At 37.0% G+C, this 8,444-nt stretch overlaps 1 pseudogene; it reads right to left on the bottom strand.

Annotated features, from left to right (window-relative positions):
- Positions 1 to 1,982: 1,982 nt before the first annotated feature.
- Positions 1,983 to 7,386, bottom strand: LOC143437333 (vomeronasal type-2 receptor 116-like; annotated as a pseudogene).
- Between the last annotated feature and the right edge of the window lie 1,058 nt (positions 7,387 to 8,444).

Genomic DNA, 8,444 nt, shown 5'->3' with positions numbered 1-8,444 from the left:
TAACTCCAAAAATGCTCAATTTTTCTTAGGATCCAAGACAGGAAGCTGTCAGGAGCAGACAGGTCTCTAATCAAAATGAACATTAATATAGAAATGTTCGTAAGTGTAGTTAACAGACAACAGTCCAACTATTCTTAATAAATAATGTATTTTCAGTTGTCCATGTCTCCTTCTTAGTAGTGGGATACTCTCACTTATAAGTGGATATTAGCCTAAAAGTATGGAATACTCAAGATACAATTCACAGTCCATATGAAGCTCAAGAAGCAGGAAGACCAAAGTGAGGAAGCTTCAGCCCTTCTTAGGAGGTGGAAAAAATATACATGGAAGGAAATATAGAGCCAAAGTATGGATCAGAGACTGATGGAAACACTTTCAGAGGCTGCCTCGCCTAGGGCTCAATCCCATATAGAGACACAAACCCCAGACACTATTGGGGATGCCAAAAGGTGCTTGTGACAGGAGCCTAATATGTCTCTCTCTTGAGAGGTTCTTTCAGAGCCTGGCAAATACAGAGGCAGATGCTCACACCCAACCATTGGACTGGGCATGGGGTCTCCAATGGAAGAGTTAGAGAAAAGACTGAAGGAGTTGAAAGGGTTTGCATCCCATAGGAAGAACAATAATATCAATCAACCAGACCACCCAGAGCTGCCAGGAATTAAACCAGCAACCAAAAGAGTACACATGTAGTATCCCATGACTCCAGCTGTATATGTAGCAGAGGATGGCCTTGTTAGACATCAATGGGAAGAGAGGCCCTTGGTCCTCTGAAGGCTTGATGCTTCAGTGTAGGAGAATTCGAGGGCAGGGAGGCAGAGGGAGTGGGTGGGCAGGCGAGGAAGCACTCTCATAGAAGCAGAAGAATAAAAGATTAGATAGGAAATTTTCGGAGGGGAAACCGAAAAATGTGATAAAATTTGAAATGTAAATAAATATAATATCCAATAAAACATGGAAATAAAGATTTAGTAACTCTTATTCTGAAAAATTTATAATGAGACCCTTCATCTAGTGTGAATTATATATTCACAGAACTCACTGATCTTATTGTGATAAAGGTATTGTGTATGATATTATTTTCACTACTGATATTTCTTACTGAATGAAACACATTCATTTCATGTTTAAATGGTATGTTTTCATGAAACTAAAAGAGCCTTATACTGCAGACACAATCTGAACCCCATATTCCTTTTCATGTACTGTACTCTTCTTAATATGTTACCTGATATTTTTAACATAGTCATGATACAGTGTAAAGTTACCCCTAAAGCCTGGTCCTCTGTGATGGTAATCAGTAATATGCAATGCTGCCATTATGCTCTACACACTACTAACACTCAATCTTGTTTCTCTTTTCAAATTGGTTCTTTTTATTGCATCAGTAATCTATAATCTATTATATTCCAAATCATTAATGAGACAATTTACCATTTTGCTAATGTCTTAGTTTCTGTTGCTGTAATATAACACCATAGTCAAAAGGAACATATGAAAAAAGTATTGATTTCCCTGTGTACCATTGTCACAGTTAATTGAATGACACCAAGATGAGAACATGAATGCAGGAGCCCAATTAGAGTCCATGCAACTGTGCTCATTACTGCTGTCATTTCCATGTTGTCTCAAATCTTTTTTCTTATAATTCCCAGGACAACATGCCTGGAGGTGGCACTGTTCACAAACAATTGGGTCACCTAATATTAATCATTAATTAAGAGCATTGCTTATACACGTACACATCAAAATGACGGAAGCTATGCTTCAGTTGAGATTATCTATACTCAAAATTGAGGTTTGTGTACTCATGAATGAAGCCATTTTCTACCAAGCCTTAGTCATGGGTATTTCATTAGGCAGTGCTATCCTGCTGTGATAGTATATTATTTAAAATTTTTGTATGACTTAGTAGTACTTTTGTCAAGACAAAGCAGGAAGATATGTTGAGTTCCATCTAACATTTTAAAACTAATGAAGTTTCAATGATGAAACTTATCTTTGTACTTCTGAAAAGAATTTAAATCTTGTCTCAATAAAATAACATAACACTTTTGGATGAAAATACACCCTAGCAACCCAGCACTTGAAGCCAAGATGGAGAAGACCTCCACAACTAACATGACCTTTCCCCTGGTGCTGTGGTACACAGGGAGGAAGGTGATCCAGACACTGCAGAACACCAGCATGCTGAAAGTTAGGAACTTGGCTTCATTGAATCTGTCAGGAAGGTTCCTAGCCAAGAAAGCCACAGTGAAGCTCCCCAGAGCCAAGAAACCCAAGTATCCCAGGACAAAGTGGAAAGCAATGACAGAGCCTTTGTTGCAAATAATAACAGTCTTCCCATGTTCAGATTGTATATCTCTGTCAATAAAGGGAGGAGATGTTACCAACCACTTTCCACAGAGAAAAAGTTGGATTAGGGTACACATGGGGATGACCAACTTAGGTGCTGCTGTTATAATCTCTTTCATCCTTCTTCCAGGGGTAGTGAGCTTGAAAGCCAGGACCACAGTTATTGTTTTGGCCAACACAGTAGAAATAGCCACTGTGAAAAACACTTCAAATGTGATTTGCTGCAGAATGCAGGTGGCCTGGTTGGGATGTCCAATGAAGAGCAATGAACAAAGAAAACAGAAGATGAGGGAGATGAGCAGGATGTAGCTGAGAATGCGGTTATTGGCCTTCACAACAGGAGTATCCTTGTGCTTCACAAAAATGACGAGTACTAGAATTGTGATGGCCGAGAAGCACAGGGCCATGCAGGCTAGAGCCATCCCCACTGAATCTTCATAAGCCAGAAAGGACACAGCTCTTTGGAGGCAGTGAGTTTGCTCTAAGTTGGCATACTTATCATCTGGACACCTCACACACTGTTCCATATCTGCTAGTGAACAATAAACCATTATAAGATATCATAATTATGTAGGCAATAATTATGTATTTGTACTATTAATAGGATATATCAGAACATAGTTTAGTTTTGAGCATCTATTTCATTCCTTATTGCCATAGGGACCACTGACTTATGATTGCTCTCTATTAACATATGCTTGGTGATGGAACAAAACACCATCATAGGAAATGGAACATAAAAAACATTATGAAACAAAACAAGGAAAAATATGATGATGAATAATATGCATCGTCTCAGATTATGTCATTCCTCAAACCGTAAATTCACAACTCACAAACAAGAGTAGGGTGCATACATAGGTGCATACATACATGCCAGTTCATGAAACACATTATGTACTTTGCTTTGAGAGTTGTTCCCTTTGTCTATACCTACCCATAGGCACCAGAGCACACAATTCCTCATGCAAATACTGTTTGCAATAAGTAATATTTTCATTCTAGAAACTGTATGCCTCACTGACAAATGCATGTCCCTGTCATTATGGTAAGATCTCTTTCTTCCCAACTACACATTTAAAGCTATAAGGCATGAAGATTATGGATATTTACATTCATCCCTCTTTCCTTAGTTAGGCTGGGATTGATGATAAGTGCTATCCCCTCTCTTGCTGCATTCTTGAAATCTTCACTCTTGTTTTAATTCTTTGACAAGACATGCTTAAACCTTTAAGCCATCTAAGCTCTTAAAATATATTTCATTAAACAATAACTGTTAGCAAGCCAGCGGTGGCACAGCGGCTTAGGTGGCTGCCTCCAGAGGGCAGCTGTGCCTTTCTTCCCGAGTTCGAATCCCGCCATCTCTCTTTCTTCCCATGTGTTTCATGGGAAAAAAATAAAAATAAACAATAACTGTTACCCTGAGCATCTGGTCTTAATTTAAAATCAGTTGTGAAAGAAATGTGCTGTTTGTAGAATATACTTCAGATTATTTCCTAAGTCCAAAAGAAGTTGATATGATTTAACTGATTAAGTTCTAAACACGGGAGTTTAGGTCTTCAGTTTCCATCTAGGCCGTATCATATTTCTAGTCTGGAATGAGAATGTTTTGAATTCAGCATTTTTTTCTGCATGAAAGCATGTACCTGTTTCATTGGAAACCTCATTTTCTGGGCACTGGACACAGTCAAAGCAGCAGTCTGCTGTTTCTTTCTGATGAATTTTCCTGAATCCAGCAGTACATGGTACACTACACATGGAGGAGGGAACCTGAAGCAACACACACACACACACCACTATATATATATATATATATATATATATATATATATATTGATGTATATATATAGTGGTGTGTGTGTGATATATATATATATAGTGGTGTGTGTGTGTGTGTGTGTGTGTGTGTGTAGTTCATGTGTACATCATATGTATAATGACCCATAGATTGCTATGTGGGACATTAAAAGATATGGCTATAAATATTCCCCTGATAACCAGCATTACTTAAATATTTCAGGGACATTTTTATTTGTATTACCCCGAAATGCACTGAAAGTCACAGTACATTTATATAACATGTAATATTATTTATGCAACATTCAGTTTGTAGCAATTTAAAATTTTTCCTTCCAAAACTGATTAATCAAAAAGGAATGTTTATTTGGCATCAGTTTCTCTATAATTATTTATAAATAAAAAATAAGAACACTGAGTTGTATGGTAAATCAAGAACAAGTTGTTTGATGAGTATGAACAAAATATGTTATATAAGACACTCATAAAATTAATGAAGATTTCCTAAGTTTAAAAGAAAACGTTGAACCCTCTATCCAACCAACCCCCTACTTCTATAAGGGAGCTCCCCTACCCACCCACCCACTTCTGCCTCATCACCTTGTCTTTTCCCTATGCTGGGGCACCAAGCCTCCAAAGGAACAAGGGCCTCCTCTCCTACTGATGCCCGATAAGGGATTCCTCCACAGAATAGGGGAAACCAGGAATGCTGATGATATTTAAAATGTAAATAAATAAAATAACTAATAAAAAGATATAAATTTAAAAAAACCTTGAATCTGGAGAAAGATTTTTGTTAATAAATATGTGCTGTTCTTAATTAAACTATAAGTATGTTCACACAGAATCAAAAAATTCTGTAATTTACATATAGTTACAAATTTTTAATTATATATATGTACATATATAATACTATATGTTTAATAAATATATGCCTGTGTCATGTCGTTGAATAGGCTAGTGGGTGCAACTGAACATGGAATCCAGAGGCCTTTGATCCCTATGAACAGATTTACATGAAGTTGAGAGTTATCAAATTTTGGTGATTGGAACTGAGGATGGTCCTTTGTAAAAGTAGCAACTGGTCTTAACCACAGAGCTATTACTTCAGTGCCTCATACTTTAAAATTTAGATATTCTGAAAAAAAAGCTGTGGTATACCCACTGATGTTCCTCCTGTGGCCCACTCCAGGTCTTCAGATATGTGAAGTTGTTGACTCTGTGGGAAACAAGGAAAATAGCTTCCTAATTTCACTTTTAATCCAAAGCCTTGTGGAAAATTCCAAGTGAAGAAAATGTCATATTCTTCACACTGATTTTCTCTATGGTTCATGTTCACCAGTTCTCCAACAGGGTTAGTAAATACCCTGGTTTTCAACAAGGAAGCCATCTAAATGAGATGCATCATTAGATAATTACATATGCATATCAATAAAGGGAATGCCAAATTCAGAATTTCCTCTAATTTTTTAAAGACTTTCAGAAAAGACAGCTGTATTAAAATAATCTTGTGTAGTAAAATAAAATATACCTTATTGATAATTAAAATTAATATACTGAATACAATTGTTCGATGATAAAATGTGCTAGAAAAATTACCAAATATCAAGTAACATGGTGTGTTTGTGTGTGTGTTTCTGTGTGTATGTAGTGTGCACATGTTTGTCAAAAATACTTTGTAAAAAAATGGAAGCCATGTATGTGCAAATGAAGGCGAAGTCTGAATGTCTGCAAGTTGTGAAAATTAAGGATGATTCTGGGTCTTTCATATATATATATACCTTATGCATGTACAAAAAACCCCACAAACTTAATAAATTGTGCAGTCTTAGTCATTTATGGTTATATAAATAATTGTTAAGTTAAATGAATAACTATTAATCCCAGCTCATGTACCTGTTCTTTCTTTCTTTATTTATTTATTTATTTATTTATTTATTTATTTATTTGAGACAGGATTTCTCTGTGTAGACCTGGTTGTCCTGGAATTCACTCTGTAGACCAGGCTGGCACTCTAACTCATAAATCCGCCTGCCTCTGCCAATCGAGTGCTGGGATTAAAGGTGTGTGCCACCACTGCTCAGCTCATGTACCTATTCTTGAGAAATTATTCTTTAGAAAAATATTCTAACCTACTCATCACTTAAGGCTTTTAGATAAAACTCTTGGCTCCTATTTTTAATTTTGAATTCATTTGGTGAAATGTTGAGACACGTTTTCACAAAACTTCCTGATATTCAAAAAATGTATTGTTTCCATTTAAATCTTATCCCTGTGTATGATATTTATCCATTTAAAGATTCAATGAGGAGTTTTGCAGTGTATAAAACTTTCTATTGAGAGAATAATCTCTAACAAATGTACAATTGTTTCTCAGAGTCCATTTAAAAGATCACATTGATTTATCTAAACATAATGAAATGTAAGAAACTTTACCTGCAGACAGTCCATGAATACTCCCTTGGGTTCTGCCATTTTCTGAGACTCTACTTGTTGAAGAATGAGTTCATGGTAGGTGTAGGCCACAGCATAAATCGCGTTATACAAATTATAACCTTCATCACTCAGGACCATGTCATATTTGTGCAGTGTTGTCCATTCCAATGTGTTGATGAATGTAAAAGGAATCATTTTATTGCTGTTCTTAGAGATTGAACAATTAAAATAATTCCACCCCAGGACAGAGTCAGAAATGCTTACGGGGTATTTCTCAGTGTCAATTGTTTGCATAAAATTCCTAAGTTTAGCAGTCTCACCTTTGTGGTGTGTAAAAGTGACAGTCCCATGGAAGAAATCAAGGGTGAAATCTTTTTTATTTGTAATGACATCCCATTGTGAGGTTGTGATCCAGATTCTCTGAGCACCTAAATATCCTCATCGTCTAAGGCTGATTTCTAAAGTAGAGTTCATGTCACCATAAATGACAACAACCCTTGCTGTTGATGTTGTAATTTGTTCATCATATACCTTAGCCCTTGTCATGTATAAGTGCGTGTTTTCTGGGATCACATTCACAAAAACCAAACAGATCCCTTTCCTTTGCATTTCTTCTCTCATGTCTGAGAGAAACTGAATACCTTGGTCATTGTCTGAGATGACCAGTCCAATCCAAGTCCATCTAAAATGAAGCATCAAGGAGACCATGCCATAACACAAATGGGTGTCCTTCGTGGCTACCTGATGGACAAAGCGCAACTGGTCATGGTCACTTAGGTTCGGATTAGATGGTCCAAAGAAAACCTAAAGGATGCGGAAGAGAAGATGAAACATCCACATGAGGAATATAATTATTAGGACACTTGAACTTACATACAGGTAATGTTATTTTTGCCCATAATATCCACACTGTGTTAAGTGGAGTCTTTATCACAATTTCTGTAATGGTTAGTGTGTTACTGGCTTATAGTAAATATTGCTATGGAGTTTATTGTGCTATCTTAGTTACTATGAATGAGAATTTGTTTCATACTTTGGTTGAATTATGAATTTGTGAGTTTATATATTTTTAGTACATTTGCAGACAGACCTATAGATTGTATAAATTGAGTGTCTTGTTGTGATAGTCTATACTTTTTGTATACTGAGTGGTAATGCTGTGTCAAAAGAACTGGAAATATGGATGGAGGCTGACTCTACACACCATTGTGCTCAGTTCAATACTTGGCTGCAAGCATTTGCATATGTATTGAGAAGGGTCTGGCAGAGCCTCTCAAGAGACAGATAGATAAGGCCCCTGTCAGCAAGCACTTCTTGTCAAAAGCTATAGTGTCTGGGTTTACTGGAATGGATCCACAGGTGGGGAATTCTCTGGATTTACCTTAGACAGGAACAATTATGAGTTAATATTATTGAGATGAGTGTGGGACCCCATGCCTTAATCGGGTGCAGAGCCTATCCTCGGTCTCCATAGTTTTTTTTCTCCCCCTTTTTTGGTTATTTCAGCTAATGTCATCCCCATTGGGTCCTAGAAACCTCTTTCTTTCCTGGCATCTAGGACTTTCTGTTGGCTACCCCAAGTTTTCTATCACCCATTGCTACACACCTCTCTTCAATTCCTTGACACTCTGCTCATCTCCCCTGTCTCCTCCCACACCTGATCCTGCCCGCTTTCCCTCTCCCCTCCTTCTCTTCCTCCAAATTCCCCCCTACCCTCTAACTTCAGCGAGTATTTTGTTTCTCCTTCTAAGTAGTACTGAAGAACCTACACTTTGGCCTTTCTTCTTCTTGAGCTTCATGTGTTCTCTGAGTTGTTTCATGGGTATTCTGAGCTTTTTTCCTAATATCTACTTATC

This window comes from Arvicanthis niloticus, chromosome Y, assembly GCF_011762505.2.
Source record: "Arvicanthis niloticus isolate mArvNil1 chromosome Y, mArvNil1.pat.X, whole genome shotgun sequence".
In the NCBI taxonomy this organism is placed as follows: Eukaryota; Metazoa; Chordata; class Mammalia; order Rodentia; family Muridae; genus Arvicanthis; species Arvicanthis niloticus.
The sequence above is the reverse complement of the archived record's forward strand: the minus strand, read 5'-3'. Positions and strand labels throughout refer to the sequence as shown.